The 21,399-nt window shown below is 30.5% G+C and overlaps 1 protein-coding gene across 4 annotated transcripts in view; it reads left to right on the forward strand.

The window, feature by feature from the left end:
- The first annotated feature begins 1,643 nt into the window (after window positions 1–1,643).
- The window catches only part of LOC145306577 (RNA-binding protein Musashi homolog Rbp6-like), a 168,081-nt gene continuing 148,325 nt past the window's right edge, over window positions 1,644–21,399 (forward strand). For all 4 annotated transcript variants that reach the window (XM_080148779.1, XM_080148780.1, XM_080148781.1 and 1 more), the window contains exon 1: window positions 1,644–1,712. The gene's annotated coding sequence lies outside the window, so the exon portion shown is untranslated. The remainder of the gene's footprint in view (window positions 1,713–21,399) is intronic.

The following is a 21,399-nucleotide window of genomic DNA, read 5'->3' on the forward strand; positions in this document are numbered from 1 at the left end:
CAGATTTGTATTGAAAATTTAACATTGCCTCTTTAATAGTAGCTGAGAAAATCACATTTACCCCATAGCGTCATGTACTGACTGGCTGACAGAAAGTGAATTATAGTGTAGTTTCGTTGTTAACAAAAAGAATTATGACCATGCTAACAAAAATATCAACATGATTTGTAACTTTAGTAATGCTATGAATTACATCATTTTTGTTTAGAATAAATTGTATTTTCTTTGCTACTAATTATGAAAGAAATTTGTATTAGGTATAAGTTATTTAATCTTTTAGTAGGATTTTTTTTACACATTGTCGTTCAGTCAGTCTGTCTATAATTGTACAATGGAGATTTAAATTCTATGCTAAGCTATTTAAGGATGTTGTCATCAATGTTCTACACTGTTTGAAGTTTTTTTTTGAGGTATTCCACCCAAAATAGTTTAAAACTTTCCCTGGACCTAGAAGAAGCCTAACTGCAAAGGAGAAACTTATCAGTCCAGCGATTTGTGAGATCTTAAGGTACATACACACACACAGACAGAAAGATATTCTGTTATCTTTATATAATTATAATTTTGACAGATTGTTGTTTCATTGCTTCTATGGATTTATTATTTACTTGGATCTTACACCAGAATATTATGTACTAAAGTGAAACTTTTAGCTGGCTAATGTAACGATTCCCCCGTCCATTCCTTTTACAACATCCCCTACTCTCCTACTAGATTAAATAACTGACTAATAGATGATGTCTATGTTAGAAATCCAAATTTTCAATTTTCCACTGTCATAATATACAAGTATATCCTATATCTATTATTGCTTCTCGTGTAAAAAATCTGACAAAGACCAAATTGTGTCAAAAATCATCCATGTGACGTCATAAAAATGAGTGATTATCCATCTCTTTTTTAGGGGTTTTCTTTCCCACTTCTCATCTCCCTCATTTTTATAACGTCACATGGATCATTTTTGACACAATTTGGTCTTGTTAAAAATCTTATCTAAGCCCCCCCTGTCTACGCTATCAGCTGCTCTTATTTGCCCAAAAGGAAATCTCTTTTCCCCCCTCCCTCCCCCCCCCCCCCTCCAGTTTGTTTCTTGATGGATGTTCTCAACAAGCACTAGGCCATGCCAGATGGGAAGTGGGGTATAGGAAATAGTGAAATTTAGAGAGAGGGCAATTGCATTAGAAAGAAAGGGAAATCGAGAGACAGAGAGAGAGAGACAATGAGGGAAATATTGAGAGAATTAGAGTAAGAAAAAGATTAAGACAGAAAGAGATAGCTAGAGAGAGAGAGAGAGAGGGAAGTAACTCTGTGAGTGAAAGAGAACTTTAGGAAGCTGAGTTGAGTTTAGTGTTTGATTCAGTGTGCCGCTTAGAGGAGTAATACTTTAGAAGTGCGGCTAGAAATTATTAGGAAATCTTTTTATTATATTCAACATTCAATCCAGTATTTTATAGATCCATTATTTCATTAAAAAAGGATTTTTAGGGTTTATTTTGTTAATAATGTTAATTTTATTGATAAGTTGTGTTAATTAGCATAAATTTGCATTGAAAATTGCATTAATATTCTGTGAAAAGTTAGTTTTAAGTTTTGAGAATATATAAGTTTTGAATTTAGAATATAATAAAGATTTTGCTCATAATTTAGAGTTTTAGAATTTTAATAATCTATATTATTTATAACACAATTCTATATAATTCTATACTATATAGGTAAAAAACAGAATGCTATATCACTATAATTTTTGTGCTATTCGGATGAAAAAAGGAATTTGTGATTTTTTCTCTATATGTGAAGATATTTTTGTGAGATATTAACTTATATCTTAGAGAGATATATATTCTATATTAAAATCCAATTATATAAAGAGTTTTTTTTGTTTGTTAAATAAGATCTCGGTAACCAATGAGTTCTTTATTGAATGTAAATTTTTAAAAGGTCCCATAATGGTTTTTAGGTTTTTTCCACCCATTTTTTTTGTTATATTACACTATTGATAACAGTTAAGGCATGCCATCACATAATGGTAATCTAAAGTATTCATTTTGTATATCAAATGTTAATTTTTTTTAATGGCAGGCAAAATAGTTTTTTTTGCCATGTGCAATACAAAACTTATTTTAATATGGGATCATAAGGTTAAGACAATGGATGATTAATTGATGTACACTCCCAAATTAAAACTATCCCTTCTATAAAATCATTGGTCTAAAACTTTGGACACTACTAGTTTATGACAAACAATTAAGTTCCCTTTTACAATTAAGACAAAATTTTTTAAAAATACTATAGGGGCCACTTTAATTTACAGTCCCATTTCTCCTTATTCCATGGTTCTCAGATCCTTGTCCGACACGTTCTACCATTTGATTTGCAGAACCTTTATCCCCTGTGATCAATATAACATAGATTAAAGTCTTGTTTTTGACAGTACATTCTTTTTCAAGGGAGGAGAGGACATATTAATAAAAAAATATTCTTACTAGGGGTCTTGGGTGATAAGACAGTGGACGAAAAATTAATGAACATTGAACTCCTCTTTTTATGATAAACAAAATATACCTCTTTTGCAGATTAAAATTATTGGTTGAAAAGTTTGGATACTCGTAATTTTAAGAAAGTATTATCAGAAGACATTCATTCTTTTCTATAAGTAGCAAAGCTACTTTATATTTTATTCAATGTTAATAAGTCCTTAAAGCTTTTCAAAAGATGTCATTTTCTGGGAAATTACATACAATTTTATTGTATTTATTTGTTTAATATACTTCTGTTTTTATTATCAATATAGGAAATTTAATTGGCTGAAACTTTGGACTGTAAATTACACTGGTACTCAATTTTTTATAAACATGTTATCTGGTCTTTTGTTTGAAACCTTGGGGTACATTTATTAAATCTTCATTGATTTGTCCAAATAAGCAATTATTCTATTGTCTCATCCCTTTAGACCCCCAATTTTAATGTCTATTTTTCTACCCCCTCGCTATTCATAAATGTTATCATCCTTGCTAATACAATTAATTTATTAATACATTTTTGATAGCATTGAGTGGATGACAAAAAGTGATTTTTAATTAAGTTATTTTTATGTGATAATATTTATGGATATTAAAAGAAGCATTTATTAATAATTATATCAATGATTAGTGCAGCAATAATAAAGGTGGAGGTAGGTTGTGCTAAAATTCCGTAAAGATGTGAGTTTTAAGGTTTAAAAACAGTGGTAGAACGATAATTTTCACTAAATATGTGTATTCCTTATTGAATAGAACCATAGAAAAAAAATATATTTAGTGAATATTATTGTTCTACTACTGTTTTTAAGCCTTATAACTCAAACCTTTACGGAATTTTAGCACAACCTACCTCCCCCTTTATCATTTCATGAATTAATATAAAAAACTTTGATTGTCACCCTATTGTAAAAAGTAGAGTCTCAGTTGTTTGTCCGTTAGGATCTCGCTAACCACGGAGTTCTACATTTTATGGAAGCTTCACATAGAATGATACCAGAGGTGGATACTGAAATTTTTTTCTTCTAAAATTATTGATGCTCGCTAAATAGATCTGTGAAAAATCCTCCAAAATTGCATAAAAAAATCTACAAAAATTTAATAAATCTTAAAAGGGTTATTAACATAAGCTTTTGTTTAAATTTTGTAGATTTTAAATAAGCTTTTGGAGGATTTTTCACAAAATTTTCCAAAAAATACAAACATATAGACAATCATACCATATTATGTTCATATTATGAAAAAATTTTACTATAAAATCAAACTTTTTTAGGAAAATATTAGCACTTTATTTAAATTTGGAATATTTATGACAAAAAATCGCTGAATCAGCTAGAGTTATATTTAAATTTAAATATTAGGGAATAAGTAGGTGGGGGGGGGGGGGTGGGGATATTCTGATAAAAATTACTACTAGTGGCTGCTCCCCTAGCATATATAGAAGAGAGTGCAGTAAAATAGCCTAAAACCATCCCAAAATTAAATTTGATAATAAAATGGAGATCTCAATCGGTTCATTGTTAAGCAAAAATAAAAAGCTGAATTCCAACATTTCTATTGCATTTACCTAATCTGACTTGTAACTAACTATATTCCAATAATGATAAAAATGTTTTTTTTTATAGAGACTTATTTTCGTGAATTCCTAAAGTTAGATTCTATAGATTTTAATTGTATATGTATCCTAAACCAGTAAAGAAATTTGTTTATCTGTTTAAATGATGCTTATTACTGAAACACTTGGGTTCTTTATTTTAGACAAGCTTTATATTGGTTTAGGAATGGTTTTAGGCAGAGAGAAATGGGACAATGGGCTATTTATTACACTAGTCCCAACGTTTTCTTATTCGTTGGCTTATCAACTTTGATGACTTTAATGAACTTTGATTGGTTGGTTCTTTAAGTAGAGTGTTTAAACCTTTTAAACAATAATTTTAATCTGCAGAAGGCGAAATCTTGTCTTTTATCATTGGGAATGTACATCAATTAATCGGCCATTGTCTTATCCCTTTAGTTCCCTGGGTTTTAGGCCATTTTAATGCCCTAATCGCGTAGATGCTAGAGTCGCAGGCGGTAGTATCCTTTATGGAGGTATCTAAAGTTTCATTACATTAATTTGTATGAAGGAGGCTTTTTACAGCAGGGGAATTCAGTAGACTTGTACAAAATTAAGCACCTTTCTTTATATAAAGTAGTTAAGGGATAAGACAATGGACAATAAATTTATGATAAACAAAAATACCCTTTCTTTCAATTAAGAAAATTAGAGTAAAACACTAGAAGGAGGAAGGGTTATATAAATGTATCTCCCCATCGCAACCACCTTGTGCAACCCTTCTATTGGGTCATTGAAAATCAACCAATGGTGTCGCTTAATATTAACACAACTAAGTAGCAGAAAATAATTTAGAAGCAGACGAAAGAGGTCTTTGAAAAAGAAAGGGAGGTAGTTGCCTGTATATACATCTATATTATAGTTTTAAGAATATTTGTCGAAAAATTCTGATACTGCTAGTCTCAACAACCAATTAAGAGATGTCAAAAGATTTTAAGAAGGAATGGAAGATCATATTTATAAATCTTTGATACCAGTAAAAATTAATGTCCAATGTCCACTTACTTCCACATATTACTGAAAAATTTAAGATTTTAATGAGCCACCTATCCTTGTTAGTGATTTGTTTACAATACCTACAAAAATGTCATTTATGATGACACTAATACTTGAGTGAGTTCAAATGGTTTGGACGATTCTAACATGGCTTAATTAACATTCTATCCTATCCTAAAATGAATAGATTCGCCTTAATTTAGTATAATAGTCACTTAAGTATACAGCAATCAATTTCACTTCCTCACTACTTTTGGTAGGGAAAAAATATAAGATTAAGTCATTTTCGCAAAATTACTTGGAAAAAGAAAAGAAAAAATTTGGTGTAAAAACATTTTTAATTAAGAAAAACATCCCATTATATTTTGATATTTTTTTAGTGCTATTTTTTTATAAGAAAAGGTTTTTTGTTAGGAAATATAAGTAATATATCCGCGGAAATCTGTTTATGATTCAATGCGATAAATAACTATTCTATATTCCTTATATGAGACATATGCCAGGGATCTAATGGTATAAGACAATGGTAGATAATTGTATAAATGGTGTACCTTTCCAATGAAATTACACAAATTACCCTCTTCTGTAGATTACAGTTAGTGGTTGAAACGTTTAGACTCAGCTTTAAGAACAACCCAATCAAAATTCATAAGACTTCAAAGTTGTAAAGCTAACGAATAAGAAAACGTTATTAAAATACTTTTGGGACTAGTGTATTAAACAGTCCAATATCACCTCCCTTCCTAGCTTTAGCTAGAGGTTTATAAATTATCTATATCAAGGCTAAATATATTTTCAATAATAAATCAAATTGACAAATTTAAATTCTTTGGGGACTAGTGAAGTAAACAGCCCAATGTCCCTTCCTTGCCTGCCTTATATGAGACAAATAGTCTAAGAAAAGACCTGAGAAGGAAAAAAACAACAATGATATTTCTCACCAAAAATGGCCATAGACAATTTTCATGAAAATTCATTAGAAAACTTTTTTTAAATTCGACTTAAATTGCTTTTTAGTTTGTTTAAGTAGATTAAATTTTTGTCTGTAGCGTTTCTGGTTTAAAATGTTTGTTCCTTTTGCTTTAATTAGTTATTTATTCCATCGTATTATAGACTGCGGATATTATTATAAAATAAAAGATTAAGGCCAGTTTTTTTGCCTTGAGGTGCTGATGGCCTGGGCTTTTTATATCTATAATCCGTTGAAAATAGTCAGTAATACGTGCTTTACATGATTTTCTCAGTATAGCTGAGAACCGGGTCTAGTCCAGCGAATATTAATCGTTTTTGAAGCCATACTGGAAATGTTGTTCCGTTTGCCTGAATAAAATATTATATTCCTTTTGGAAACCCTGAATAGTTTTAGTCCTTTTGTTATGCTATTCACAACATGATAGGGCAAAATTATATTCACACATTCACACAAAAAAGCCAGGTTAGGGAATAATAGGTAAGGAATATGAGTAGTAAAGAAACAAAGGGATGGAAAAAGTAAGAGGAAAAGTAACAAAGTATGGATGTGACAACGAGATTTGCAAAGGTGGCAAAGGGTTCTAGAACTTGTTCAAGCAAAGATAGATTATAAAGCAGAGTGACTGAACAAATTATAGACAAAGTGTAGAGCAAAATGTAGAACTTTGTGTAAGACAAAGTGTAAGACAAAGTGTAAGACAAAGTGTAAGACAAAGTGTAAGACAAAGTGTAAGACAAAGTGTAAGACAAAGTGTAAGACAAGGTGTAAGACAAAGTGTAAGACAAAGTGTAAGACAAAGTGTAAGACAAAGTGTAAGACAAAGTGTAAGACAAAGTGTAAGACAAAGTGTAAGACAAAGTGTAAGACAAAGTGTAAGACAAAGTGTAAGACAAAGTGTAAGACAAAGTGTAAGACAAAGTGTAAGACAAAGTGTAAGACAAAGTGTAAGACAAAGTGTAAGACAAAGTGTAAGACAAAGTGTAAGACAAAGTGTAAGACAAAGTGTAAGACAAAGTGTAAGACAAAGTGTAAGACAAAGTGTAAGACAAAGTGTAAGACAAAGTGTAAGACAAAGTGTAAGACAGAGTGTAGGAATAAGTGTAAGACAAAGTGTAAGACAGAGTGTAGGAACAAGTGTAACACAAAGTGTAGGACAAAATGTAAGTTGAAGAGTACCATAAAAATCAGTTAAGTCATAGTCAAAGTAACAGAACTTAGTAGAATGGGAGCATAATGTTAATATATGACAAAGAATTGAGACAAAGTTACAAAGAACCTTGTTAAGTGGAAGACAAAGCATTAGCAATATTATGAGGATTCTGTACAAGAAGCAAAGCAAAGCAAAGAGCAAATAAAAGACTATGACATAATTAAAGAGCAAAGTTTAGAGATTAATACTGTAATACATTTACTTTGCTAAATATATTACATTTATCTGTTTTAAATGGCCACTAAAGTAAAGATTTATGAGGGATAAGAGTTTCTTTTCTGTTTAATGGTATTATATGCTTATATTATATGAATAATAAGGTGTTTAGTGATATATTTTTTTCTAAGACTCATATGTACTATATACAATACATCATACATAACGATGTCACATAAAAAAGGGAAACTAGAAAAATGCATCAAAAGACCTTTTTTAAAAGATAAAAATTATTGGGTTGTCACGCTTTTAATATTGTTGCAATTATTTAGTCTTTATATTAAAGAAATGAATTTAAATTGAAATCCAGATAAATTAAAACGACAAAATCATGATAAAAAAAGAGAGAACGATATAGTGAAATATTTTAGATTAATTAAATTAGTCATCTCTCTGTAGTAAAATTTGGTTAAAATTTTAAATTTTTTGATAATTTTGGTTCTAGCATATTAATCATTTTAACTGCAATATTTAAATACAGCAGGGCTGCAATGAAAATTAGTGTTCCTGCGTTCTAACATATATTTAATATGTGTTTATAATAGACAGCTTTCCGTGGATTTTAAAATAATAAGATTAAAACTGGTAATAATTTTTATGATTATTATTTCAATATTCGTCGAAAATTAATTCGTTGCTTTATATGATTTTTCAGTATGGCTGAAAACTGGTTTTAATCCACTGGATATTAATCGGTTTTGAAGCTAAACTGAAATTTATTTTGCGATTTTCATCGGATACTATTAGAATGTATGCAAAGATTAAAAAGATCTTAGCTCATAGTTCAAACTTTAGTAAGGTCAAACAAGAATTACACACATACGAATTAGCGAAGCTCAATTTAGAAAAAAACTGCTTTAATTGTTATGATAAAAAATGAAAAAAAAAATAATGCATAAAATCATAAAAACAAACCATTGCTGTATGAAAATAAAAAAAATTTATTTGTCGAAAAAACACTATAGAAAAAAATAAGAGATATATGAAAAATTTATATGATGTAACTTAATATAACTTGATATTGATAATTAGATGATATGCTCTACCTTTTTTTTCATCTTAATTCTAAGTAATTAGATTCTACAGGGAAGAAGGAACATTGGTCAGTATATCACTAAAGTTATAAATATGTTATTTGAATGGTAGGTTTAAAAACTTTGGGTACTGATTGGATTTTAACCAATGATTACCCCTTCTGCAGATTACAATTAGTGGTTGAAACTAGGGTTGGGCCGGATACTTTTTTGGCCGGATACCGGATACCGGATATCCGGCTGATTTCAAATGCCGGATATCCGGTATCCGGCCGGATATCCGATTAACGCCGGATATCCGGCAAATATCCGGTTATCCGGCCAAATTACCGGATATCCGGCCGGATAACCCGCCAAATTACCATATATTAAAGTAGCAAAAAAATTTCTTCAGAAATCTTATATAAATTTACATAAAGATAAACATAAAGATAAAAAATGTTCTTCTAGCTTCAATAATAAGAAAGTTATAGCCATTAAAAATTTTAAAAAGCAGAGATTTTTGGTGTAAAGTATAAAAAATTATATAGCCGGATATCCGGCCGGATATCCGGCCCAACCCTAGTTGAAACATTTGGTCATTCCACTTAATTAACCAACCAACCAAAATTTTAAAAAGTCCCCAAAATTGTTGAGCAAACGATAAGAAAACGTTATTATGAAACTTTGAGGACTAGTGTAATTTATAGCCCATTATCCCCTCCCTAGCTGGTTGTTTGCTCATGCTAGCATCAAAATATTTGATCCCAGCTCAAATTAATTTCTCCTCTACAGGAATTCTAGATATTTTCAATTGTATCTGGAAGCAGGGTTAAAGGTATAGGTAACAATGAGTCTGATTATCATTACCCCTTACCCTTTTAGCAGATAACAATTAATAAGATACAATTAATGGTTGAAACGTTTATACACTCCAATCCAAACCTAATGAACCAACCAATCAATTTAATGTATTTCATGTGAACCTTAAAAGATAAGACAATGGACAATCAATTAATGTACCTTCCCAATGATTAAGAAACAAAACTATCCCTGATATAATTAGAATTATTGATTGAAAAGTTTAGACACTGATAATTTGAATAAAACAATCAATATTTTAGTACCAAAAGTTTTGTCATAGAACTTAGCATAAAACTTTGGGTACCAGTATAAATTGATTTTATATAATTGTATTATTCTAATGGTTTATAATCCTATTTGTCTGTAAACATTTAATAAAATGCTGTGCTTTCATTGGTGGAAAGTTGGATCACCCCGATCTGGCTCACCACTAAATTGATTTAAAGATCCAGCTCAGCAGCTTTCCGCGGATAATTATAATAATAAAACCAGTTTTGTTAGCCCCGCTATGCCAAAGGCTCGGGCTGGTTTTATTATGATTGTTCCTTTTTACATTCGTAGAAAACTGAATATAATACGGTTTGATACTTGATTTTCAGTGTGGCTGAGAACCTGTTCTTATCCACCGGATATGAATTGGATCCGAAGTCATAACGAAAAATAATATTTTTTCACCCATACCTACACCCGTGACCTGGGTGGCAGGTGGGTGCAAGGTGATGGGGGAGATATATAAGTGGTGTCCCAAGACTTCTACATAAATCAAACATTACTACTTCCTCCTCTTATATATAATACCATTTTTCATATTACTTGGCCTCTTTCCTTTTTTTAATTTTGCTAATTTTGCAAACTTTTTAAAAATTGTTATTACAGCACAAAATGTCACTTCCCCTTTGCTTTGCTCTAATCATTATAGTACAGGCCTAGCTATACTAACAATCAATTCTACAAAAAAATCACGAAACCTTTGGAAGTAAGGTGGGGGGTATATCTTTTTTTTTCCATGTAACCGAAAAGGGGTGGATAAGAAGGGGGAGGAAAAGGCGAAGGGGGTTGTGGGGAAATTTTCCTTTATAAATCACATTCCCTTTTCCCTGATAGTACCATCCTAATAATAATTGACTATTGTTTATTTTTTGTAATCTTTTCAACAACTTTTTAAAGACAATACGCGAAAATAAAGGCACACCAGTATAAAGTACAAGGATGTCATATATTAATTCATGGGTGCTTCAGATATGGCACCGAAAGAAAAAGTTAGTTTTCTGTTAAACTGTTTTTTAACAATTTTTTAAGTGGTATCAAAAATATACTCTGACTGTAACCTATAAACATACAGAAGAGTTCAAAATAAGAATAGTAACCCAAATAAAATTTTATTAGGATTTTAAATTTTAATTTATTTCATTCATTGAGTCTGTTTGGCTAAATGTTTACTTTCCTTTTTACGAATATTAACATAAAAATCATAAAATTTATACTAGTTTTGCTAGCCTGAACCTTTGGCCACTAGGGGCTTAAAAATGGAATTAATCTTATATTTTCCCATTCGTGGAAAGCGCTCTATAATACTATGTGATAAATAACTATTACAGTAAAGATATTAAAAGTTTGTAATCTATCTTTCTCGTATTCATTTGAATCCGGTAGATAAGAACCGGTATTCATCCATACGAAAAAAAATTGTCTAGCATCGTATTATATCCAGCTTTCTACGAATATAAAAATGTACAATAATAAGATTAAAACCAGTTTTTTAGCCCCCTGTTTATAATACGATGCGAGAAATAACTATTATACAATTTAAAAATAAATTTGCGTTTAATCGAAAATTTCTTTTAAAGTATTGTATTACTTTCCCATAGGTCAAGTAAAGCTCATATTTTGACTGCAATTTTGTCAGGGATGGTGGGATAGGACAGTGCAAGATATTTATGTATTACCCTTTAATGAAAGGGCTATTTTTTTTTTGGGGGGGGGGGGGGGGGGTTGTCTTATATTTATTTTGAGATTTTAGTGGATTTTTTTCTCTTCTTTTTCCCATTCCTGTAATACTTTTTTTGCATCTTGTCTGATTTTACATCATATCAGAGTGTGTGTGTGAGAGAGAGAAAGAGAGAAAGAGAGAGAGAGAGAGAGAGAGAGAGAGAGAGAGAGAGAGAGAGAGAGAGAGAGAGAGAGAGAGAGAGAGAGAGAGAGAGAGAGAGAGAGAGAGAGAGAGAGAGAGAGAGAGAGAGAGAGAGAGAGAGAGAGAGAGAGAGAGAGAGAGAGAGAGAGAGAGAGAGAGAGAGATAAATAGAGAGAGAGAGAGAGAGAGAGAGAGAGAGAGAGAGAGAGAGAGAGAGAGAGAGAGAGAGTGGAATGGGTAAAAATATCAATTATAAGACAAATTTCTTTGTTTCACCTAAATAAAAAAGAGAATAATAAACTATAAAACAAAATCTTTTAACCGACAGAAAAGTTGTTGGAAAAAAAACTTTTTACTAAACTTAAGACTTTTAAGTAGCTGCTGCACTAAAAAGCAAGTATTATATTTCACATTATGCAATCAGAAGAGTAAGAAACTAGGGATCTAAAGGGATAAGACAATGGCCGATAAATTGATGTACATCCCCAATGATGTTACACAAAATTACCTCTTTTGTAGATTACAATTGTTGGTTGAAACGTTTGGACATTCAATTTTATGATTCAACTAATCAAAATTAATTTAAAGTCCTCAAAGTTGTTGAGCAAACGAGTAGGATTAAACAGTATTAAAAACTTTGGGGACTACTGTAATAATCAGAAGAGTAAGAAACTAGGGATCTAAAGGGATAAGACAATGGCCGATAAATTGATGTACATCCCCAATGATGTTACACAAAATTACCTCTTTTGTAGATTACAATTGTTGGTTGAAACGTTTGGACATTCAATTTTATGATTCAACTAATCAAAATTAATTTAAAGTCCTCAAAGTTGTTGAGCAAACGAGTAGGATTAAACAGTATTAAAAACTTTGGGGACTACTGTAATAAACATTACATTGTCCCCTTCCATTGCACTGTTTATTATACTAGTCCCCAAAGTTTTTATAATAATGTTTTCTTATTCATTTGCATAACAACTTTGGAGACTTTTATTGAATTTTAATTGGTTGGTTTATTAAGTTTAGTGTCTTAAAGTTTTAACCAATATTTGTAATCTACAGAAGGGGTAATTTTGTGTATCGTAATTGGTGAGGTGCATCAATTTATCTAATCAACATAATAACTAATAAAAGTCAATACAATGTAACCCTAAAATAATTACTACTTAAATGAAAAGAGTTTAAAGAAAAATAGTCTTGAAAATCTTGCATTAAATTGCCAAAAATACGAAGATTTTTTTTGCCAAATTTTGCTTATATCATTATTGCAGAAATATGTATGTGTGGCTTTAAATTATAAGAAATCGGGGATTGAAAATCTTAAAATATAAATTTTAGCAGAACAAAATTTTTAAACATTTTTAATAGTTATTTCTCGCATCGTATTATAAAAAGCTTTCCGCGGATATAGAAAGTACGATTAAGAGATTAAAACCAGTTTTTTTTAGCCCCGAGGTGCCGAAGAACTCTGTCTGTCCCTAATGGTTTTGGGAGAAATGTGACTTTCTCGGCTGCTAGTCAATATAGTCAGCTGATATTTTGTGTGAAGATTTTCTATTCTGATGAGCATCCAGTATTTAATTTGCTTTATCCGTCGGTCTGTTAGTGATGCAACGGAATATAAAAATCATTTATGATTTGTTTTTGCTTCGCTAATAATGGATGTTGTTATCCTTTATTGCTCTTTATTTCTCTCCTTCTTTCTTCTTATCTATCTCTTTTTCTTGCTTTTGCTTTGCTGCGTTGCATATGAACATAATTTGTCCTTTCTATGTGTAATAATAAATTGATTATTTTAAATGACTTTTTAAAAGTAAGTTATGTTCATTATAACTCTTTTCTCAGTCTATCAATCTCAGGCATTTAGATGAAACAATATTAGCTCAAAATTTGATTTATAATATAGAAGAACTGCTTTTAAATACGCAAAAGAACTAATAAAGGCTTGCTCGAAAAACCCAGTTCACAGTTTTTACCATTTGATCGACTAGTTCCCAAAGTTTTCTTATTCGATGGCGTATTAACTTTGAGGACTTTTTAAAATTTTGATTGGTTTGTTAATAAAGTTTAGTGTCAAAATGTTTCAACCAACAATAGCAAAATAATAAAAAACTTGGCTATGGTTTGCTTAATAACTTTAGGGAAAATTATTGAATTTTCATTGATTGGTTCATGAAGTTGAGTGTCAAAATGTTTCAACCACTCATTGTAATCTACAGAAGGGGTAATTTAGTGTATCAACATTAGGGGATGAGCATCAATTTATCGGCCATTGTGTTATCCCTGGGGTAAAAGACGAATATATATTGAGTTCATTACTGCGCTGTCACACTCCACACAATAAAGGAGGGAATCACAGACACCCGACAGACTGAGAATATGTGCAAGTTAAAAAAGTACAAAAATATCGAACATACTTTCTTTTGAAGTTTGATTATCCTATTATCTAAAGTAGTAAGCGTTCTTTGTCTGAAGCTTAATATCTAAATAACCACTGAACCGATTGGGTTCACTATTTTAGGTAAGCTTCACAGAGATCCTTATGTGGTTTTAGGCTATTGTGTTTTTATATTTTGTGTTGTACAAAATATGTACTATACAAAAACGTAACTTAAATTAACCCCCCATCCAAAGAAGGATAAGAAAAAGTGACGGATGGATTGAAAAATAAATGTACAAGTCTGCTGGAGAAATAGTGCGCAGCCTCCCCCCTCCATTTTCCAGGGAAAGATTTTTTTTCTAAAAAAATAAGAAAAAGGGGTAGCTCATAGAGAAGGATTTGAATTTTGTTTATATTTCGATTGTTTGGTATTTTTAAGTGGTCATGCCCTTTTAAAAAAAAACTTTATTTTTTTTATTAACTTAATGGTATTCAATAATAGTACTTATTGCTTTTATAGAGCTATTCTATAATGAAAATATGATGAATTTAACATATGAGGATACAGTAATATTAAGTTTTATTTTTATAGAAATCTTATCCCAATTCTTAAGCCCCCCCATTACTTTGTATTGTAAATCATTAAATCACTTTTTCTTTACCCTGCACCCTATTAATTTTTTTGAAGAAACAAGGATGACAACATCCATAAAAGCGAAAAACTGAAACGGTAGGGCAAAACGGCATTAACACTAGTAGAGTGTCAGAACTGAATAATCCTCATATAAATGTATAAGAGTCGAAGCAAAATTGTAAGTAAATTTGTTGAAAAACTGCTTGATACAGGATAATGTTTATGGACATACTTACATTTTTAGGACTTGATTATAGAGTTGCTTCGCTTATAACATTATACTTTGTTGCCCCAGGAATCAATATACCAAAAATCAGATCATAATTAGATCACATAAAAATTTGTTGTTAAAAAGTAGAAAAATTAACATGTTTAAGATGGACGTACGGACATTCTGGTAATGATTATAGAGTGGCTACGCTTTCTAAATCTTACCTGACTACTTCAGGAATCCCCATGCAAAGTTTGAAATCGATAGGACAATTTTAACATGCCTAAATTAACGAAAAAAGCTATCTGTCTCAGACGGACGGACGGACGGACCTATCCTAATTATAGAAAAGCTTTGCTTTTAAAAACTTAGTTTTTTTTCTCAATAGATTCAGGGAGGGAGTGGACATTGGGCCGATAATATTTATGATAATATTTCTTATTCATTAGCTAAACAACTTTGGGGGCTTTTATTGTATTTTGATTGATTGGTTCATTAAATTAAGTGTCCTAACATTTCAACCACTAATTGTAATTTACCGAAGGGGTAAATGTTTGTATAATCATCGAGAATGTACATCAATTTATCGGCCACTGTCTTATCCCTGTAGATCCCTGAATTGATACTTACTTACATGAGTAAGACAGAATTGTTATTTCTCGAATCGTATTATAAACGGCTTTCCGCGGATATAGAATGTACAATTATAAGATTCAAACCAGTTTTTTAGCCCCTAGGTGCCGTAGGCACGGGCTAAAAAAAGCTGGTTTTAATATTATGATTGTACATTTCTATATTCGTAGAAAGCTGGATATAATAAGATGCTAGACATAGTTTTTTTTTCGTATGGATGAGAACCGGTTCCTATCCACCGGATTCGAATGAATATGAGAAAGAAGTTTGTCGTATTGTCAGGGAGGGGTCACTGTAAATTAAAATTTTTCTATACTTCATTTGTTGGCTTCAAAACTTTTGGGTACTTTAGTTGTGACAAACTAGCAGTGTCTAAACGTTTCAACCTAAAAAAGGGTAAATTTGTTTGTCAGATTACATATATATGAACAAGGATGTCAACATCCATAAAAGCGAAGCACTGAAATGGTAGGACAAACAGAATTAACACTTGTATAGTGTCAGAACTGAATAATCAGAATATAAATGTATAAGATTCGAAGCAAAATTGTAAGTAAATTTGTTGAAAAACTGCTTGTACAGAATAATGTTTATGGACATGCTTACATTTTAGGACTATTATTTAGGATTATAGAGTTGCTTCGATTATAATATTGTACTTTGTTGTCCCAGGAATCAGTATACCAAAAATCAGATCAAACGGATAATTAGATCACATAAAAATTTGTTGTTAAAAAAGTAAAAAATCAACTTGTTGAAAATGGACGTACGGACATTCTGGTAATGAGTTATAGAGTTGCTACGCTTTTAAATCGTACCTAACTACTACATGAATCATCATGCAAAGTTTGAAATCGATAGGACAATGCTAACATGCATAAAATCTATCTCGGACGGACGTACGGACGGACCAACCCTAATTATAGAAAAGCTTCGCTTTTAAAAATATCAACCTGCCTTTCATTATCAATGAAATTAAGATATTATTTCTTGTATTGATAAAATATGAAAAAAAAAAGTATATTATGAATATTTTGTAAGTTCCATAAGTTTACACTAAACTTTGCATAAATTCAACATTTTAGTTCTACAACTTTTGAGTAGGTATAGCCCCCCCCCCCACAACCTATTTCTATTTTAACTACATGTAAGAATCTGTTGCTAAAAATTCATTTTTTTTGACTGATAACATAGAGTTATAAACCTATTAAAAGGATATAAAATATACGTTGCTATTATGAAATATAATCGTAAATTTTGGTTGCTAACATGGAATTATTTTTTTTGTTAGTTCATTCATCCAGTAGGTAGGGGGGGGGGGAAGGGGGTGGATCGTTATTTTAGCCAGTTACAAGTTTTACTTTTTTAGAGTACATGATAATCTGGTTTAAGATTCAAGAAATAAGAGCTACAATGTCCTAAATGTTTAAAAAGGACTCTACCAAATTTTCAATCTGAAATCGCCTCCAGAAATTGGTAAATCCCTCTTTTATCCCCACTTCCCCTTTTTTCATATCCCCGCCCTTCAGTTTTCTTTCATGTCTCTCTATATAATAGATATAATATATCTAGATGGTCAAACTGGCCAATATAATCCGTCAAACTAAAACAATTCTAGCAAAAAACACCGTTGTTCATTTTTTGTTATATGCGATCCACACAACTAAATTTTTCTTCTATATAATTTTTAAAGAGCCAACTTTACTCTAAGGTATTCAATTAGTCATAGCTAAGTTATGATATGTTTTGTCATTTGCTTTACATTCTACAAGGGAAGAAACGATATAATTTACCCAATAATATCTTTATCTTAAGAAATACGACTATTTATAGCCAACTCATTATGCCCTTTCATAAAAATCTACACATTTTAACCAATAACAATGCCCGATTGTTCTTCTCTATTATCCTATTGGCTATTTTAAAGAGTGTGTCTCTAGATGGTATCTATTCCCTATATATAAATATATTATCTTTAGAGTTTATATATGTTACATGTATATAATACAGTATGTTACTTTTTATATGTTAGATCATAACATAACATGTATTTGGCAATAGGTCTGTCAAAAATACTTACAAAACAGACTTTTTTCGACCTAAGGTACTGAAACAGTTTCCTTACATGCCGAAGAAATATATTCCTATTTCATGGAAAACTAATGAAAATACTAAAATAAGGATGACAACATCCATAAAAGCGAAGCACTGAAACGGTAAGACAAACGGACGTTAACACTTGTATAGTGTCAGAACTGAATAATCCTAATATAAATGTATAAGAGTCAAAGCAAAATTGTGAGTAAATTTGTTAAAAAACTGCTTGATACAGGATAATGTTTATGGACATACTTACATTTTTAGGACTTGATTATAGAATTGCTTCGTTTATTACATTATACTTTGTTGTCCCAGGAATCAATATACCAAAAATCAGATCAATCGGATAATTAGATCACATAAAAATTTGACGTTAAAAAAGTAAAAAAATCATCATGTTTAAAATGGACGTACGGACATTTTGGTAATGATTATAGAGTTGCTACGCTTTCTAAATCGTACCTAACTGCTAAAGGAATCACCATGCAAAATTTGAAATCGATAGGACAATTCTAACATGCCTAAATTAACGAAAAAAGCTATCCGTTACGGACGTACGGACGGACGGATGGACGCACGGACGGACGGACCGACCGACCCTAATTATAGAAAAGTTTCCCTTTTAAAAATATGAAAATTTAAGTGTAACGTTTTACATGTATGGAAACCATAAAATTAATAGAAAAATCTCCTTTTTATACTTTTCTCTTATAGTTATTTTTTTACTTTGATTTCGTTAAATAAACTTTTTTAAAAGCATTTTTGACAGACTTATGGCAAATTACATGTAATGTTATAATCGAACATATAAAAAAGTACCAGACTGTTGTATATATACGTTTGGATTTTATTTAAAAATAAATATAAAGTTTGGAATTATAGAGTTTAAATTTCCTCTACAAATATATATTGTATGTTCTATTACTTTAAGTATCTATATTATATACATTTATATATTTCTATACAAATAAGAGAGGGAAATAGGGTAAAGTTTAGTAATTTCAATTTTTAAAATCCATTAGATTTATTGAATAACTTAATAATATAAGATAAATTTACATTCTAAAAGCTTGAGTCAAGATTTTGATAATGTTAAAAATGAATTTTGCAAAGGCTGTTTGAAGTTTGATATAAATGTTTTGATAATATCTTTAGGAGTTGAATTTGCCCCCTCTCCCACTCATAATTTAATTAATACGTTTTATTAATTACGAGGCAACTCTATAATTCACTTTGCATGTCCATACGTCTGTTAGTTAGGCTGTAACGCTATAAATGGGCTTTACACAGCTGCTAGTAAAGCTAGACTTCTGATTTTTATTGTCAACTATTTTGTTCTTATCTGACGGATATGAATCGGTTTATTACACTAGTACCCAAAGTCTTATAACAACGTTTTCTTATTCGTTGGCTCAACAACCTTGGGGAACCTTATTGAATTTTGATTTGTTGTTTCATTTAGATGAGTGTGTGTCTAAGCGTTTCAACCAATAATTAAGGGGTAAATTGTATATCATATTGGGTATATACATCAATTTATCTGCCATTGTCTTATCCCTTTAGATCCCTGATTTAAAGCTCAATTTTATAAAACACAAAAAGAACTTACTAATATGTATGTAGCAAATAAAATCAAAATGCCCTGAAAAATTCTTAATTTAGTCGCTTGAAAACTTTATAAAATTGTTTTCTAAATCATTTGAGTGTTTTTTTTCTATTTATAATAATTGGAGTTCATGAACAAGCCAGGAAGCTAAAGGGATAAGACAATTGATGTACATACTCAATGATGATACACAAAATTACTAATCTGTTGATTAGAATTAGTGGTTGAAACATATGGACACTCAATGAACTAACCAATCGCAATTTATCAAGTCCCCAAAGTTGTTAAGCCAACGAATAAGAAAACATCATTATAAAACTTTGGGGACCAGTGCAATAAACAATCTAATATCCCCTCCCTCCTGGTAACAAATTAAAATTGTAAAGCACTATTGCGGAAACCTAAAAAAGCTTAGCATCATAATTTTAGAATGAAGGAAAGCTTAACAAAAGGTTACAAATTTTAAAATTGAAAAATGAAGTGCTGTATATTGTGTATATTATCATAATTTCACAGGAAAAGGTATACAGAAATTAAAAAATGATTATTTTATTAAAATTCTTAAATCAAGCTTATGTAAATAGAGTTTAAATGTGACTTTTTTCTTTTATTTTTAAATTATAATAAAGAAATTTAACGTCAATTAATTGGGGAGAGCAAAAAGTGACCACTTCACGTGTATTTCAGTGTATTTAAAGATAATTTTAAAAAAATATTGATATATAAAAAAGATTGAAACTGAATAAATTTGAGTATCTCTAATGTACATAAAGGCAGCAGAAGAACAGACATACAGACAGACATACATACAGACATACATACATACAGACAGACAGATAGACAGACAGATAGACAGATAGACAGATAGACAGACAGATAGACAGACAGCTAGACAGACAAAATGACAGACGGACGTACAGACAGACATAAATAATCCCTTTCTCCCTGGTGTAATATTATTATATAATGCATTACTCTAGCAGAGTAGAGAGTGGTTTTAAGCCTGAATTTCATTATTGCAAGGATGGGGATATTTGTCCTTATATAAAAGTAACAGGATGTCTGTGTGTAAGTGTATGTGACTGTCTGTCTGTGTTTGTGTCTGTCTGTGTGTAACATAGGATCTCGCTTACTGCTAAACAGAAGTGATTTTCCTTTACAGTGTAGCTTCTCATAGGTCCTATAAACAAAATAGATCATAAATATGCAGGGAGAGATTATGCATATCCATATTCCGCTTTCTTCTCAAGTGGAACCTCAATTAAAGAATAGTACTTCTTAATTTCTTATTTCCTAGGCTATCTTTTCAATTTTTATTTAGGAATTTTATCTATATTAGTAAATTTTTCATATATTCAATGAGGGAGTCCCCAAAGTTTCATAATAACGTTTTTTTATTGGTTGGCTCAACAACTTTGGGGACTTTTATTGAATTTTGATTGGATGGTTCATTAAGTTGAGTATTCAAAAGTTTAAACAACAAATTTAAATCTACAGAAAGGGTAATTTTGTGTATCCATAAATAAGGATGAACAACAATTTGTTTGTTAATGCCTTATCTATTTAGATTCCTGCATATATTATGTTTACATCTATATAAACACGAGAAAAATGATATTTCATCTATATCATAGGCAAATAAATATTATCAATAAGACAATTTTAAATCAAAATCATTATTTCAAATGCGAAGTGTTAAAACCTTGAATTTAACATAAAGGAAAACTATCTTATAAATGAACTGATAAAAAAATATAGGGCAAGAGACTAATATTCTATAAAACTTATGGATCTTAGGGGATTTACATCTCCAATGATGATAAAAAATAACTAAACCATTCTGTAGTTTAAAATTATCGTTGCACTGCTATTTTTAACCAGCCAATCAATATTAAATAAAGTACAAAAAGTGTTTAAGACAGCATGTTTATAAAACTGGGTACAATTATGATTTGTAGTTCAATGTCCGTTCCCTTCCTGAGAAAATAGGATTGAAAAAAAAAGAATTTGAATCATCCTTTAGATATTTGACTGCCCTCCTGCCCTTCTATTTGTTTTTGAGAATATTTTTGTCCCTGAATGCTAGAAGAAGCCATAGTCAATGTTTCCATCTATTTCAATAATATAGACCAAATTATACGGGATGTAGGGAAAAATATATTTAAAATAAATAGGACAAAGCATATCTTTTTAAGGTTTATTGAAGATATTAATCTAAACTTAAATTAATGTAAATCTAAATTGCTTGAATACAGGATAATTACAAGATCATAATTCTACCAAGAATCATCATTTCAA

The sequence above is a fragment of the Acartia tonsa genome, chromosome 14 (assembly GCF_053477335.1).
Source record: "Acartia tonsa isolate MP-2025a chromosome 14, ASM5347733v1, whole genome shotgun sequence".
Taxonomy (NCBI): Eukaryota; Metazoa; Arthropoda; class Copepoda; order Calanoida; family Acartiidae; genus Acartia; species Acartia tonsa.